The sequence below is a fragment of the Triticum urartu genome, chromosome 3 (assembly GCF_003073215.2).
Source record: "Triticum urartu cultivar G1812 chromosome 3, Tu2.1, whole genome shotgun sequence".
NCBI classification, from domain to species: domain Eukaryota; kingdom Viridiplantae; phylum Streptophyta; class Magnoliopsida; order Poales; family Poaceae; genus Triticum; species Triticum urartu.
Window position 1 is genome coordinate 628901838 of NC_053024.1, and position 16691 is coordinate 628918528.

General features: G+C 41.0%; 1 non-coding gene across 1 annotated transcript; it reads left to right on the forward strand.

The window, feature by feature from the left end:
* The first annotated feature begins 2258 nt into the window (after window positions 1–2258).
* Window positions 2259–2344, forward strand: TRNAY-GUA. The gene is given in 2 exon segments: window positions 2259–2295; window positions 2309–2344. It is a non-coding gene; the product is annotated as a tRNA-Tyr (tRNA).
* Window positions 2345–16691: the final 14347 nt, after the last annotated feature.

Genomic DNA, 16691 nt, shown 5'->3' on the forward strand with positions numbered 1-16691 from the left:
TGGAAGAAACACTACATCCCTTCTTGCACCCCTCCACATATTACACACTTGCATCCCCAACCCCGAGGAATGCACATGTTTGGATTTTTGGGTGAGGGCTCCGCTCTAAAAAACTGATTGCAGTAGGATCTACATTCATTGATTTGACATGAGCCATCTTTGTAGACAAACATGCATTCGAGTGAGGTTGCCATATCTACATATATCAAAAGAGAAAATGAGAAAAGTTAAAGCGGACCAGTCATTAGTTGTAATGTTGCTTGGCCCAACAACATAAATATACTATGATTCCCTAAGTGTGGATATTGAAGATGATAGTGCAAACTCTCGAGATACCTGAAGATAGTGTGAGGAGTGCAATGGCTAAGAGTATCTCTACCAGACCCCGTATAAGTGGTCAAACCCTTATAATTTTTGCGTTTTACAATTTTTGTCCAAAAAAGTGTCCAGAACAGAAACCGTAAAAGTGGTCCAACCTGTAAAAATTTTAAGGGCCACGGAAAATGCACACCCGAAACCCTTATATTTGGAGGTTGGAAGGCCGAGCCTAGGGGGGGGGGGGCGTATACCGGTCAAACCTCGTCGGAGCAAATACGCCGCCGCGGAGTTTGCCGAAATCCGTCCTAAACTCGCTGGAATTCATCACCGCACACCGGAAAAGGCCGCTAGACGCCGCAATCGATCGCCGCCGGTTTGAATTGGACGAGCTCGACATCGCCGTGGCCTCCCATGACCTCAGCCTGGCCGCCGGAATCCTCCCGGCGCAGGCAAAGGGGCATGGCTCGGTCGGTGCAGCTGGCAATAGAGCAAGGCGCGGACGGCGGAAGCGACGGGGCGTGGCCAGTGAGGCTGGGCGCGGCCGGCGGAGGCGACGGGGCATGGCCGGCGAGGCTGGGTGCGGCCGGCGTGCTGATGGGGCGCGGCCGACGGGCGATGGGGCGCTGCCGACGGGGTTGGGCATGATCGGCTTGGGGAAGGGGCGGCAGCAGCGGACTGGAGGAAGGAGTTCTTTATCCCAGTTTTACAGTTTGTTTTACGGTATCTGTTCGGTCGTAGCTAAAATAAACCCTTAAAATGCATTTTTTTTCCAATCCGTATCTCAGTTTTACAGTTTGCGATTTTAAGAGGTCTACTAGAGATGCTCTAAGAGTAAAACCTTCATGTTCTTCGTCTTTTTGTTGCAAATGTCCAAGCCCCAGGATATGAATTGGAGACTTACAAGTCGCTACAGAGGGGATTCTTTTTTTTTTGCCTCTATGAATTGTTGGGCTAGCCAAATGATAAGTAGGCTCTTTTTATAGTGGTTGTGTGCTCATATAAGCGAAGAATATTATTTGTAATTAATTAGGAATAAATACACAACCAAAGATAAGGTGCTAAATTAAGAACACTATTACGCGATAAGTTGGTGTAATCTGATTCATGCTGATAAAGAGATCAACTGACAACTATACTGAATTAAGAAAAAAATAAGTACAGGCAACTAGGAAAAATGATATAGGATACAGTTAAGGATATCAATTGCCATAAATTAAGTTTTGAACAAAATTTGCAGTGAATTGGGGGCGACTTAATATGTTCCATCTAGATAAAGCATCATTTGACTCTTCTATGACCGTCTACCTTATCTTATCTTGCTCTGTTTCCTTTCATTTTCCTACTTTAATATCGGTTGACTCTTTTTTGACAATCCACCTTGTGTCCTTGTTTGTGTAGCGGGCAAGGTGCACTGGCGAAAGGCGATGCTGCTTCTCTCGCATTTCCCTGTTACCCAGCTACGCACTGCATTGTGGAGAGACGAAGAAATCTTCAGAAAACCTGAAAGTACCAACTGGACACTACACAGAACATCACAAGCATTGTAGAATTGAGCACTCCGCAGCGAGCATCGAAGTCACTGGGGGCAAAAAGGAGCGAAACCGTCCGGGGATGACAGATGACTCTTGTGGGGAATGGGTTTCGCGCTTTCTCTTGCTATAAATCATGGTGTTCTATTTTTATTGATCTAGATGTTATACTGATAATGTGCACAAAACTATCAACAGATCGTATGAAACATAAATAGTCGTTTCTCAAAAGAAAATGTCCATGCGTAATCTGATGGAGAAGTGCTTTGATAATTAGTCACTACAAACTACGGAAATCAAGTACCTGCTCAAGAATAAAAGTACTGATGATCCATTTAGCATCATGCATTGGACGTGTAAATCGAATATGTCTTTTGTCTATTAACCGTACAATATGAACATCTGCACAATCCGACTTTAGCTCAGTTGGTAGAGCGGAGGACTGTAGTTTGTGCAGATTAATCCTTAGATCGCTGGTTCGAATCCGGCAAGTCGGACTTGGAACAATTTTTCTCTCTTTTCCTTTTATATGATTTCTTGGTATTTCTATTGATTATTACTCCTTGTGTGCGCAAAACTTCCGTTCGTCTTTGGATCCCAGATCACAAAGATGAGATCATATAGCAGTTTAGAAACAATAAATTTGCTAATTCTCAGTTAGATGATAATTAATAATGTCCTATCAAACTTCTATGACATTTGAGTCTACACGGAGGTTCTTGCGATATTTTTTCAAGTTAATGTCAAGAGTGGTTCTTCTACACCCACTCTCGGTGCACCCACGCAAAAAAACATATCAAAACATTTCGAAAAAATCTGAAACTTCGTGAAAATGATCATCAACAAATGTTATGGGGGCTTGCAAAATTTAGTGGTCAAATAACATTCGAGGAGCTCTCTACAAAAAGACAAAATCACTGAAAATTAGTCAAAATGTATGTGCACTGTTTGAGCAGATTTTGCAATTTTGTCTTTTTTGTAGAGCGCTTCTCGAATGTTATTTGACCACCAAACTTTGCAAGCCCTCATAACATTTATTGATGATCATTTTCACGAAGTTTCATATTTTTTCTAAATGTTTTGATATGTTTTCTTGCGTGGGTGCACCGAAAGTGGGCGCAGCCACTACTTTCCCTAAGATGTAATTAATTCTCATCTAGATGAGTCTAACTCTTTATGGGATTATTATTTGTTTATTTCTATGGTCTTCTTCATAAAAAAATTGTTTCGTTGTCCCTTGTTTTTATCAAACAAGTTATTGATGTAGATCTGAATGGTGTAGTCTGTTTATGTTACAGTTAGGTGGGTCTAATGGTCATTGTCTTCCAAAATGAGATGATTCACCACATCGATGACCTGGTATTTTGCCTTTCTATATAAAAAAGTAGCTCATCTCCATATTTTCCTCTATATCATAAATTCGATACATAATATATATATATATATATATATAGATAGATAGATAGATAGACAATTGATAAATACAATACGATTCATAAGTTAAGAGCCCAATGCAATATTATAACATTTTCATTATTCTATCATCAATATTGACCTTGACAATTATACAAGGCCACATGGTATGTGAGACCATTATTATTAGTTAAGCAACCTTAGAGGAAACACTACATCCCTTCTTGCGCCCATATACACACGACACATTTGCATCCCTCAGGAACACACACGTCAGGATTTTTGGATGAGGGCACTCTAGGTATCTTACTGCAGTAAGCTCTACAATCATCGATTTTACATGGGCCACTTTTGAGGACATGCCTGCACTGGAGGGAGGCTGCCATATCTAGAGGTATCAAAATCAAAAGAGAAAATAGGAAAAGTTAGAGCAGCCCAACATATACATACACACAATTCTCAGGCGTAAGTGTTAAAGATAACAACGTCTACTTCCTACTCCCTCCGTTTCAAATTGTTCGTCGTAAAAATGGATGTATCTACAACTAAAATACATCTAGATACATCTATACCTGCGACAAGTAATTCGGAACGGAGGGAGTAGATGCCTGAAGATAGTTCCCTAAAAATATATATACCTGAAGATAGCATGAGGAGCGCAAGGGTGAAGAATAAAATCTTCATGTTCTTCATCTGTTGGTTGCAGACTTATAAGTGAGGAGACTATGAATTGCAGACTTACAGGGCGCTATGAATTGTTGGGCTAACGAAATGATAAGTCGTCTCTTTTTATAGTGGATGTGTGCTAACATGAGCAGAGATCATTTGCAATCAATTAGGAATAAATAAGAGCCGAAGAATATTTGTTAAATTAAGAACAAGATCGCGCAATAAGCTGAAAAGATACTTATTTGATTCGTGTCGGTAAAGACAACAACTGTACTGAATTTAGAAGAAAAATAAGTGCAAACAATTAGGAAAAAAGTGTTATATTTAATAGAGTTAAGGAGATCAAATGCAATAAAATAAGAATAAATTTTGCAATGACTTAGGGGTGACGTAATATGTCCATCTAGATAAAAGCATCACTTGATTCTTTCTGACCGTCCCCTTATATCTACGTTCTACGATCTATCTCATGGCAATGTGTACTGGTGTGGTGGTGTTTTCAAATAGATTGCTCCTCTTGTTTTCCCCCTTTACCATTTATTCTGGTTCTTTGTGTTTTCCCTATGAATATATCGTTTGACTCTATTTTGTTGTATGTCACTGGGAAGGTGCACGGGCAATGTTGCATCTCTTGCATTTCCCTCGTTGCCCAGTCACGCACTCTATTCTCGAGAGATGAAGGAATCTTTGAAGAACCTGAAACTACCCACATAACAGAACTATAGGAACTGGACATTACACAGAACATTACAGGCATTGCAGAATTGAACACGCTTTAGCGAGCATTTAAAGTCAGGGCATGATTTCCCTAAAAAATAAGTCATCGCAGGATCGATCCAACGGTGAACATCGGCCTCGTAGCTTCTCTGCGATCACTTGTTGTTGTATCATCACGCCAACCTTCCTATGTCAGGCCTTCTTTGGTTTGGAGGAATTTCACATGAATTATATAGATAGGATTCTTGTAGGAATTTTTGCTTTAAAACCCTTTGGTTCATAGAAATGGATTCCTATTACTTCATAGGATTGGTTCCTATCTTTTGCATTTCAAAGAAAAATAAACATGAGTCTAGACTCAATGAAAAAAATCATATAATATGAATCAAATGACATCTCTTTTTCTAATCATACTTATAAAATTTAAGATATATGTTATCACATTTCCTACAAGTTTTCTATTCCTATAATAACCCTATCCTATAAACCAAAGAAAGCCTCAACCTAAAGGATTCAAAGTTTCAAACACAACGTCCAACTCCTGTGCCCAGTCATGAAGTCACGGACAACGCAAGGTCCCAATCAGCATCATCAATCTACTGCTTCTATTGGAAGTGCAACTCTAATGCGGCGATCATTTCGTCCTCCTGCGTCTGTTTCAGTCTGCATGGACCAAAACGTGGCCCAACGCGCCGACACAAACAAATATTTTGTTTGCCTCCGACACAAACACATATTTTGTCGCAAATCCTGCTCAAATTTGCGTCTGATTTATGTCCACATAAACACAAGACGAACGCGTCGCACATCCGCTTGGTGTCTGTCTCAGACCCGTGTCAGCCACCCAATCACCATCAATCGGTCCTTTTTAAGTTCACGTCTGCGTTGGGGTCTGCATGTCAGCCATCAAACCTCTTGCCGCGCGTCTTTTTAATGTCACGGATGCGGCAGAGGGGGCCGCCTAATCCACTTCCACCTCGTCTTCTTCCTCTTGCCCCCCAGCCGCCCGACACCCAGACCTAGCAGCCGCCCACCATGGGTTTCGGCAAGGGCGGCAATCATGACTATGAGGCCGGCTCCTCGTCGGGGCGGGCAGTCGGAGTAGCAACAGGCAGCGCAACCGGCTACGCTTGTAGCTTTCCAGCAGACGCTACCATGGATGGAGGCGCCAGTCTACGTCGACCTGACCAAGGAGGAGGACAACAACGACGCCTAGATCTACAGCCGTTGTTGGCTTTTTTTATTTTAATGTTCTCTTTAATATTGTTTACTTTTAATTAATGTAAACTCGACTTCTTTTGATTTTCTAAATTTCCGAAATCTAGCGCAAATGCGAAATGAGTCCGTCGTGTCAGGCAGACATACAGGCCGGCGGACAATAAAAGAACATTGGCGTCCGCTTGATCTACCTGAACAGATAAAAAAAGGACAAAAATTATGTCTGTTTGAATCGCCGCGTTGGAGTTGCCCTAATGTTGATCTTCTCGTACTGATCCCTGCATTCGTGGTAGAACGCCGCGCGTAGCAGCAGCCGTATGCTATGAAATTCATCACATCACCGCGTCGGAGCCTGTTCAATCGCACTGGTCACGACATATGTGTGCACCCTGCCTCGAACCACTAGCGACCAGGCGCTCCTCGACGTCTACAGGAAGTAGCTCGACTGCTTGAGGGATATCTGATGGCCCCGGGTCACGGGCCACTGCATATAACCGATGTTTACATAGCTGCGAGGACGGCGGAGGCCACCCAAGGAGAAGTACCCCACGGGCACCAGCTCGACGCACGCTGATGGATCGTGGTGGGCGCTTAACGGCGGCTATAGCTAAAAGATCCGCTGCCTCACGAGCCGGCAGATCTGACACAATATAGCGGTTGAACGTTTTCCTCTGCTTTGTAACAAAGATTTTGTTGCAGAAATATTTGTAACGAAGATTGTCTTGTGGGGTGTTTTTGCAACCAAATCTTGTTGCAGATTTTTTTACTTTGCAATAGAGTTTTTGTTGCAAAAGCAACAAAAGAGATGTTGCAGAATTTCTTTTTTTTTAGTCTTTACTTTTGGCAACATAGATGTTGTGAAAATAACTTTTGCAACACATGTGTTGTTACAGAAAAAATTACCGGCGACGTCGCAATCCGGATTCTCACCTGCGCTACCCCACCGTCCATTATCGCCGCTGCAGCCTCCACTCTGGTCAACTCCAGGAGGGCCAGCGGCCTTCGCTCGAGACCACAAACTGGGAGGACTAGGGCTCGCGTGTTGCATGGGCTCGGCTACCGTCTCCTCCTCGGTGCTCCGGCCATCGGTTCCCGTGCAAGTCGAGCCTAGGTTGGGCGATGGCGCGGCCAGGAGCTGATTTGAGGAGAGAGACAGGGGGCTTGATTTTGGAGGAGGAATGTATGTGTGGAGGAGAACGATGGTAGAGAAGATAAGTTGGGTGGAAAATGTGGTTCGCTGGATTGGAACATAACTGGGACACACGATTTATACTGATCCAACGGCGCACCAAAGCGGCATTTCCCTTTTTATACGCAACATTGTCCTGAGAAAGTCAGATTGTTCGGTTATCCAGATTAAAGTATGGAGAGCATCTTCATACGAAAGTTTTACACACACTGTTGTGTTGGAGACACCACCTTCAAAAGGAAGTTAAGGCTAACGTGTTAGAGTTGTGTCGAATGTTATGTACAAGGGAGGTTATATATGGACTTTGAGTCATACTATGTGTAAACAAAGGAGTTGTGTCTTAATAGAACACTCGTATCTTAGGTCTCTTATCTCCATGCTGGTTTCAATAAACACCGTAGTGAATTTTACTGGAATACCACTAGCAACAAGAAAAATTACCGCCTGGTTAAATGGTTATCATGTGCATGCCAAAGAGCTTTGGGAGGCTTGGCATTATTAACACCTCTATCATGAACAAATGTTTCATTATTAAGTGATGGTGGAGGATTCTCAGTTCTTCTCCTGGGTTGTTGTGGTATGACATTCTTAAAGCTCAATACTTTTGAACTTTTAGCCCCATGCTAGCCTTTGCTGGAGGTTCTCAATTTTGGCTTGACTTGGTTAAAGTTCGTGATGATTTTCGTTCTTTGGTCAAGTTTGTCGTCCATGCCAGCAAAGTCTGTCCAGTTTTGGCTTGACTGATGGCATGACGATACCCCACTTTGTGACTCTTTTCATGTTCTTGTAAACATAATGGGCCGGCATCTGGATTTTGTGAGCTGTGCTGGGCGTGAGGATTCTGATCATATCTTTTTCAAATGTAATTTAGCTGCTTTACTTTGGAGTTGTACTCGGCCGTGGTTGGATGTAAACTGAGCCCCTAACTCTTTTTGTTAAGTTGCTTGAGCTTGCCAAGACCTTGTCCATTCAAGTGAAACATGTTTTCTGGTTTGGCTTTGCTGCGATGTATTGGGTTTTATGGACCATTAGTAACAAATTCACTATTGAACATGTCTTCCCTAACAAACCTGTTGACCGTATTTTCAAACCATTCATCATTTTACAGAAGTGGAAGCCACTGGTTAAAACTTCCGACGAGGATGCCACGGAGCTTCTGATTTCTCGTGTTCGGGGAACAACGTTCTCTCTCATCCGGCGTAATCAAGATCATTTAGTGTAGTTTAGCATTTTGTAGCCCTTTGTTGGTGTCATCCTCTTACTGCGTAGGTTGTCGACCTACGTGCCCAGTTATTTGTACTCGCTGCCGCGTTTGCAACTTCTGAACCAAATTTATCTAGTTTGTGTTTGTATGACGTTGTGGCTCGTGCCTAATGGCTTTATTTATAAAGTTGGGCAAGCTCAGTCAGCGAGCAACATTACATCAAAAACCACCTGCAATTCTGTGCACATCCATCTAGGGGCTGATTTATCCTGTTTTAACAAATTTAGGGAGTGATTTATCCGGTTTAAAGTTTAGAGGTGGTTTGATCCATGAGAAGAATAGGAGCACTCGAAGTGTCAATTAAGTTACTGAAACAATGCCACGTGTTCGTGACACTTTCTCTAATAAGCACTCTTCTTTTTCAGGTGAAGTTGATGAAGAAGAAAAGAAAAGAGAACACTCATCCATCTCGGAAACACCGGATATGGAGCTGCAAGATCAAAATAAAGGACTTCAGAAGAAAGGAGGTACTATTTTTCTTTCCTTATGATTGTAATTGTTCATATACGAATTTACAACTCGTATGGCTCAGCCTGGACATTTTGTTCACATGTAAGAATAATCTTCATTCCACCATCCATCGTAAACTCGTGTTCAAAGATAACCACATTTGACCTACGATTCTAATAGTCAGAACTGTGGTCTGGTATTGGGTTCTTTGTTCCACCTGGAAATTTAATCATACCTTTTTTGTTTTCAATTCCTGATGGGGGAGATGAAACAATTTGCCAAGAGTGACACCTCTGTTCTGAAGCAACATTATGAGATGAAGTTAAATGAGATGGAACAAGAAAAGAAGGTGTAAGGGCATATTTATCCCTAAGTGTTTTGGTGATTGATGACAACGCATTTGCGGACTAATCGTGTGCCATGAGTATTCCAGACACTTCATTGCTAGGCACAAGACGATTGGGTGCCCCTCGAAGACTGATGAAGACGGCGTCTTTTCTATGTTTCTTTTTGGTGGATTTGAGTCGTAGGAAAGCCGTACTATTAAGAGGGGGTCCGCGTTGGAAAGGTTTGGGTGGAATCATCACGTACACGTCTCCTTCTTGTCCCCTCCTTTTTCCTTGGAGCTTCCTCCGTCTTCTTGCCTCCCTTGTCTGGCTGCTGTTGTTGGTTGCGGTAGTACTGCTCCCAGGACAACGGTAGTACCGCGGGTGCCCACGGTAGTACCGCTTTCGCCGAGCGGTAGTACCGCGCTATGCAGTCAGGCAGTAGTACCGCCCCTCAGCAGTACTACTGTGTCGGGTTTTTGCTACTTCCGTTTCTTTGTGGAAGTAGGCATGGAAGTTTCCCTTTCCCTGGCTGGGATTTTTGCCTCGCGGTAGTACCGCGCGTGCGGAAGTACCGCCCCCAGCTCCTGCGCGTCTGTTTATCTTTTATGTTGCTGGGATTGCGGCAGTACTGTGGGTCGGTACGGTAGTACCGCACAGCCGTGCGGTAGTACCGCTTGGTTGCAAGCAGTAGTACCACGCGGCCTTGCGGTAGTACCGCTGGCCGCGGGCTGGTTGGTGGGTAACGGTTGGATCCTTTTCCCACACTATATAAGGGGTCCCCTTCTTCCCCGTTGACTTACCTCTTCCACCTCTAAGCTCCATTATTGCTCCAAGCTCCATTTTCACCCGATCTCACTCCCTAGCCGACCAAACTTGTTGATTTGCTCAGGAGTGGTTGAGAAGGCCCCGATCTACACTTCCACCAAGAGATATTTGATTCCCCCCACTAATCCCTTGCGGATCTTGTTACTCTTGGGTGTTTGAGCATCCTAGACGGTTGAGGTCACCGCGAAGCCATAGTCCATTGTGGTGAAGCTTCGTGGTGTCGTTAGGAGCCTTCAATTGAGTTGTGGAGATTGCCCCAACCTAGTTTGTAAAGGTTCGGTCGCCGCCTCCAAGGGCACCAATAGTGGAATCACGGCATCTCGCATTGTGTAAGGGCGTGAGGAGATTACGGTGGCCTTAGTGGCTTCTTGAGGAGCATCGTGCCTCCACACCGCTCCAACGGAGACGTACTTCCTCTCAAAGGGAAGGAACTTCGGCAACACATCCTCGTCTCCACCGTCTCCACTCTTGGTTATCTCGTGCCTTTACTTGTGCAAGCTTATTTGTTTCATATATCTTGCTTGCTTGTGTTCCTATCCTTGTTGCATCATATAGGTTGCTCACCTAGTTGCATATCTAGACAACCTACTTTCATGCAAAGTTTAAATTGCTAAAGAAAAGCTAAAAATTGTTAGTTGCCTATTCCCCCCCCCCCCCCTCTAGTCAACCATATCGATCCTTTCAAAAGGCTTTTCAGGTTTTACTTGCTTAAATTTGCTGATACCTTAAATTTCAAGAAAAATCATTGCATAAGTAAGCAGATTTATTTGCTATTTGTTGGTAATAAAAATTGAGCAAAGATATATTTTCATTGTTCATGGTCTTTCTTTTCTATTTGTATCGAGGTTCATGCTCACTCAGATATATCATGATGTGATCCTGTCTTATCCATGCATACTGTTTTTTTTTCTTCAGTTTGTCTTGTTGATAGAGAATGCATCGTCGTAGTAAAATATTTTTTATCAAAAATCGGTATGGGGTTGGTGCATCTGCATTCATAGAATGATCTCTTCTTTAATATAATAGAATGATCTCTTCTTTAGTATAGCAAGACCAAATCTGATTTTCGATCTGAAAAAAAGATCGAATCTGGTTAGGTTGCGTGTGCATGAGTACGAGCGTTTTTATATTTGATTTGATACTCCATAAAAGTGGATACAATGATTATATCAACAGTCCGGAAACAATTGGATTGAATGGAAGTATTCCAATATATCCTAATCAGATTTTCAACCTGCTACATGTATGTCTTCTGATGACTATAGTTGTGTTCATTTTCTAAAGATTTTTTTATCATGCAGCACAGTGAATGCTTATGTATCGGTTATTTTCCTTGAGGCGCTCTTTGCTAACTTCCAACTTTTGGTTATGTATTTGAACTGATAATATATCATAATACGACATCCTTTCACTCCTTTTACTTATCCTAATATACTGAATTATTCTTTGTTGAATAAGCGTAAATTTTAACAGCACCGATGGGGTTATTTCTTGCCATGTCATTTGAACTTATTTTATCCTTCCATGTAGGAGCATGTACCTGCTTCTACATTGGCTCTTCATGAGATAAACTTGGACTAAGATGCCCAGGTAGTTTTATCTTCTGAACCGTTCCTGGTAAGAAGGTCCACTCAGCTGGACAGGAAGTTTTGCTCTGAATTTGTCCCTCTGCTTCGCCCAGATGCAAAATCTCCTATTGATGTGATGGCGCCTTAACAATGCCTTACTTGCATATACTATGCCATGTGGATTTCGTCATGATTAGGTGATTATGCCGGTGGTTAGTTTAGTGGATCTAGATTTAGTCTATCTTTTTCCTTGGACAGATTTCATGTAAAGTTTGTTTAAGAACCTTTTCCTGTTAGCTTACATAAGATCCTTAAAGGTACAAAAAATGCAAGCAGTGTCAATGTATTAGCAAAAAAAAAAACTGTTGTTTTATTAAGCTGAACACAGCAATATGCATTTTAATGGCCCTCTTGACCTGCTACTTATTTTAGATTCAGGTTGGGTCAGATTTTATTCATATGAAAACTGTAAAGTTAGTACTGTTATGTCCTACCTGTGTTAAAATGCTTACCATGTCAACAGGATAATGCAAGATGTTGTTGTGAGTTGTTATTTTCAGTATTCATAATTTTTTGCAGAAGACCAACTTTACAGAGACAACTTACATTTTTTCCCCGGTGTGCGATTTGGAAAGCTTACCTTTCTCTCCCAGTGCATATTTTGGCGAAAATAAACTTTAGTTTGTGAATCTAGCTTTGTATGCGCAGTCTACTGATTTATATTGCGATCATTGTGTGGTGTGTTGCCATCGCACTAGCTATGTCTCTTTGTTTATGTATTTGAACTTTGTAAGATAATGACCAGTCTAAAAGCTCAGTGAAATGTGTGTTCTACTTTCGCCTGGCTGAGAAAATGTTTTCCAATTGCCATGCCATGGATGCAAGTTAGCTGGCAGTAAGGCAAAGAAAAAACCTGCAACAGCTGGGCGTACCTATTGGTATTTTTCCTATAAATAAGAGTTGGTATCACTAATTTTATATAGACATGTATCTTGTTGTACAGTTGAAGTCTATATGGTGATAAATTACTGATTCAGGCACAGGTTCATGCACATTATTCGTCCCATATATTCAATTCTATCCTGTTAACTACTGATATGACACTTCCTGGGCTAATGCTGCCTTCATACACTGAAACTAATGAAAGGAAGTTATCTCTTGTTCTTCTTATAGCACTAAAGTTTCACAACAATATAGGATGAGAACCACTGGGGTGTGCCTTGTTAGCTAAATTCCTCACTGCTACTAATATGCAAGGGTTTCACATCACATATGCAAGTGCAATAATGGAAAAAAACATTTCTGCTGGCAGGCAAACATCCGCAAGGGCGTCAAGCAGGTTGTTCATGGAAGAGGGTCAAGCAGAGCTACTCTATATTTCTGCAAATGCGCGCATTGATCCAATTTCTGTTTTTGGACGCTGAATTTTATTCTGTTTGATAGTCACACTGCATGTAACTTGCATGATCAAGCTCCTAGCAGCAAAGAGAGATGATGTCTATTCATCCTAACGAAAGGAAGGGACAAGACAAGCGAGCTGGTGGTGAGACAAGTTTGTCAATGTACAGTCTGATGCGAGCAAACCTGTCAACAAACAATCAAAGATAAATAAAATCGTAGGAATAGTAGCTCGCCACTCCCTAGACGGCAGAGATGCTGTCACGATGATGAATACATGAAAATGGTAGTTTGAGCAGTGGTCAGTGGATGTACGTATATCTAATATAAGTTCCACTTTGGGAATAAAAATGGGGAACAAATAAGCTGATCATAGCATGGTTTTAATTTGTATGAAGTAGTATCCAAGATCAAATCTCTAGCATTTGGATTTTTTGTTAAATCTCTATGGCGGGATTTGTGGGGGGTTGAGTGGAGGAAGGGAGTTCACCGAACCCCATGATACAAAAAACCAATAAAAATGCCCAAGTAAAATAAGATCGAATACATAGAATCTTAAATAGGATACAAAACATAGAAGACTACACACAAAACAATCAGTGAGGCGCAACATTGTTATGCGTCCATATAACTGACCAAGTGAGCAAAATAATGGTGGCCAAACTAGCAACTAATTGAATAGTCAAAAATTAACACATGAGTCTTCTCTTTACCACATATGAAACTTCAACATAAAGCATCGACAATGCCTGGTAGTAAACCACCACAAAATTGTATGCAGCAATTGGCAGAAGCTGTATAACACTTTATTGCAAGCAACAATCATGCAGGAGGCGCACTAGAATGATATAAATTATGCATAGCAATGTGTACTTCCTACTTTGTAAAATGTAGCTATCATGTTTTTTTTTGCGGGCTAGCTATCATGTAATTAACAACCTATGATTTTCAATTCGCCTTTATGCATTAATTCATTTATTGCAGAGCCCAAATTATGCATGTAATTCTTTTTGTCTTACATTCAAATTCATCAAGTAAAAAAGAAACAACATATTTCACCATAACACACCAACAGGACATTTTTCTATAGACTACATCAAATTAATAAAGGTTTCACTTATGACAAATGTTAGAACTTCATATATTTTGGAGCGAAGGGGTATGTGTGAGGGGGGGGGGGGCTACTGCCCCTAGCCCTAACTCAACTAGTCCTTAGTGGCTGAAAGAGTCAGATGGGATACATTTAAAGGTCCCCTCCTCCACTCTCCCACTATGTTGTTTCCTTTGGTTCCTTCTGCTCATAAAATTTATTGCCTAAGAAAAGTACGGTTCCATAAGATTATTACAAGCCATCACTTATGCATGTCAACCAACAACCTCCATGTTGTCGGAGGTAAAAAACAGAAAGGGGAAGAAAAAGAGAGTAGAAGAGAACATACATATACAACACACCCAATGTTTCAAAAGCACATACTGGATTATAGACCCTTTACTAGATATAGCAAATAACAAGCTTAGATAGGCTTCGACGCAAACAAACAGTCCACGGTAAGGTTTGGACACTAAAAGGGGGGAGAAGGAGGGGGTTTACCTTTTTCGAAGGAGGAGGGACACGAATGCTAGACATGACAAAGATTTGAGAGGAGTGGATCTTGCGAGAAGGAGAAACACGAACATCGGTCTGGAGCCTTCAGCGTCGCCAGCGCCGGAGGGCAGAGGAGCGTGCAGTTGTAGAGCTTAGGGGTCGACACCGGAGGGGAGTGGAGCCATTGTCCCCGGTCGCTAGAGAAAGAAGGTCGAGAGGCACCGCACCGAAGGACCATCGACGTTCGAACGCGAGAGCGAGTGAGCGAAGGTTTTCCTACCTGATCTATCTAGGCGTGGAACTCTTTCCCATGTAAAGGTCGTGGAAAGGAGCTTCTCGGGCCAAGGAATAAGCGGGGATCCCCCCGGGATCACGGGTTACCAAACGAGCCCTAAGGTGGGGTAGGGGGTACCCCCCCCCTCCAACCTTAGTTTTATTATTGCATACTGGAGGCAGTTCTTCTACCAAAATAGTGAAGTAGGATGTAACACTTGCACTCATACTATATTCATTACCATGTACTCCCTCCGTTTCAAAATAAGTGACTCAACTTTGTACTAGCTTGGAACGGAGGGAGTATAACAGTATAAGCCACTCAATAAAGTATTGTTGCGTGGACTTATAGAACTTAGTCGTTCTAAAATGTGTTGCCACAAATTAATCATCTTGTAAATAACTCTAACATGACATGTCCAACCATATGACAAAGAATAGGCAATACTAATCAGAAACTAACATGTGCAGAAATTATAGATACAACTGGTTGCAGCAAGATGTCCATGTCGTCATTTGAACTGGCAACCAGACTTTTGCTTGAATTCTCCTTTACCGTGCTTGATGCAGCGGCCGAGTTCATGCTTGATGTCATCCTTGGAGTTTGAGCTATGCAACTTTATTACACCTTGGAACCAAAGCATAAAAAATCCAAGTAGGATGTAACACTTACACTCATGATATCTTCATTACATGTATTTTTTCGAATTAAGAAAGTTATTAATCAAGCCAGGGTGATCTTGGCGACATAACTTTACAATTTCCTGACGTAAAAATACAGAGAAAAAGGAGAATTCATGAGGACCTGATCTCGAGACCTCGCACTTAAAGGTGCACGTTGCTAGCCACTTCACCCAATGCTTGTGGTATTTTTAGCGCGAAATATATAGGAAAACACAACAACATACATACATATGAAATATTTGCAGAAAAAATTTGGAACTTTTATTGAAAAAATGTAAAGAATTTTGACATGCAGAATAGTTTTGAATTTATAAAAATAATTTGAGCAGACATTTTTTTGAAATCTGAACAAAATTACAAAACATCTTTTATAACATAAACAATTTTTTAAAAATTCTGCATTTATTTTTTTCGGTTTTTACTTGTCCCATTTTCCTTTTTTATATTTTTCATTTCCTTTCCTTTTTTAGGAATTCATGAACTATTTTTAAATCGTGAACCTTTTCTTAAATCCATAAAGCTTTCAAATTCGTAAATATTTTTCTAAAGTCATGAACTTTGTTTTAAATATGTGAACTTTTTTTCCAAATACAAGAACTATTTTAAACTTCTACGAGATTTTTCCAAAGCCTGTGATTTTTTTTCAAATGCATGGACATTTGTTTTCAAAATTTATGAACCTTTTTCAAATCCGTGAACGATTGGGCCCGCCCAACAGGCAGAGTGATGACGTCGCCTAGTAGAGCTAAGGCCCAAGCGTTTTTTTTCTTTCTATTTTTTCATTTTTGCGTTAATTCGTATTTTGTTTCCTTTTTGAACTTTATTATTATTTTTGTAACCCGTTTAATTTTTTTAAATATTTTTCGGAATACCAAATTCAAATTTTAAATATTTTTTACAATTTAAAAAATGTTCTGCAATTTAAAAAAATGTTGCATTTTTGAAAAAAAAATCAGAATTTAAGAAATGTTTGCGTTTCAATAAAGTTGATACATTTAAAAAAACTACATGGTTTGCAATTTGTGTACGACATAAATTGTTGGGAATTTGTTCAAGTTTATTAAATTTGTGTATACAATTTGAAATTCCAAAATTGTTGATAAATTTCAAGAAATTGTTAGGATATAAGAAAATGTTCATCTTGATTGATATTGACAGAAATTGCAAACTTGGCAAAAATCTAAAAAAAATTAGCATGATGCCTTGAATTCATCATAGAAGCTAGTGGAAAAAATTTGGGGCCATTTGATAAATGTCGAAAA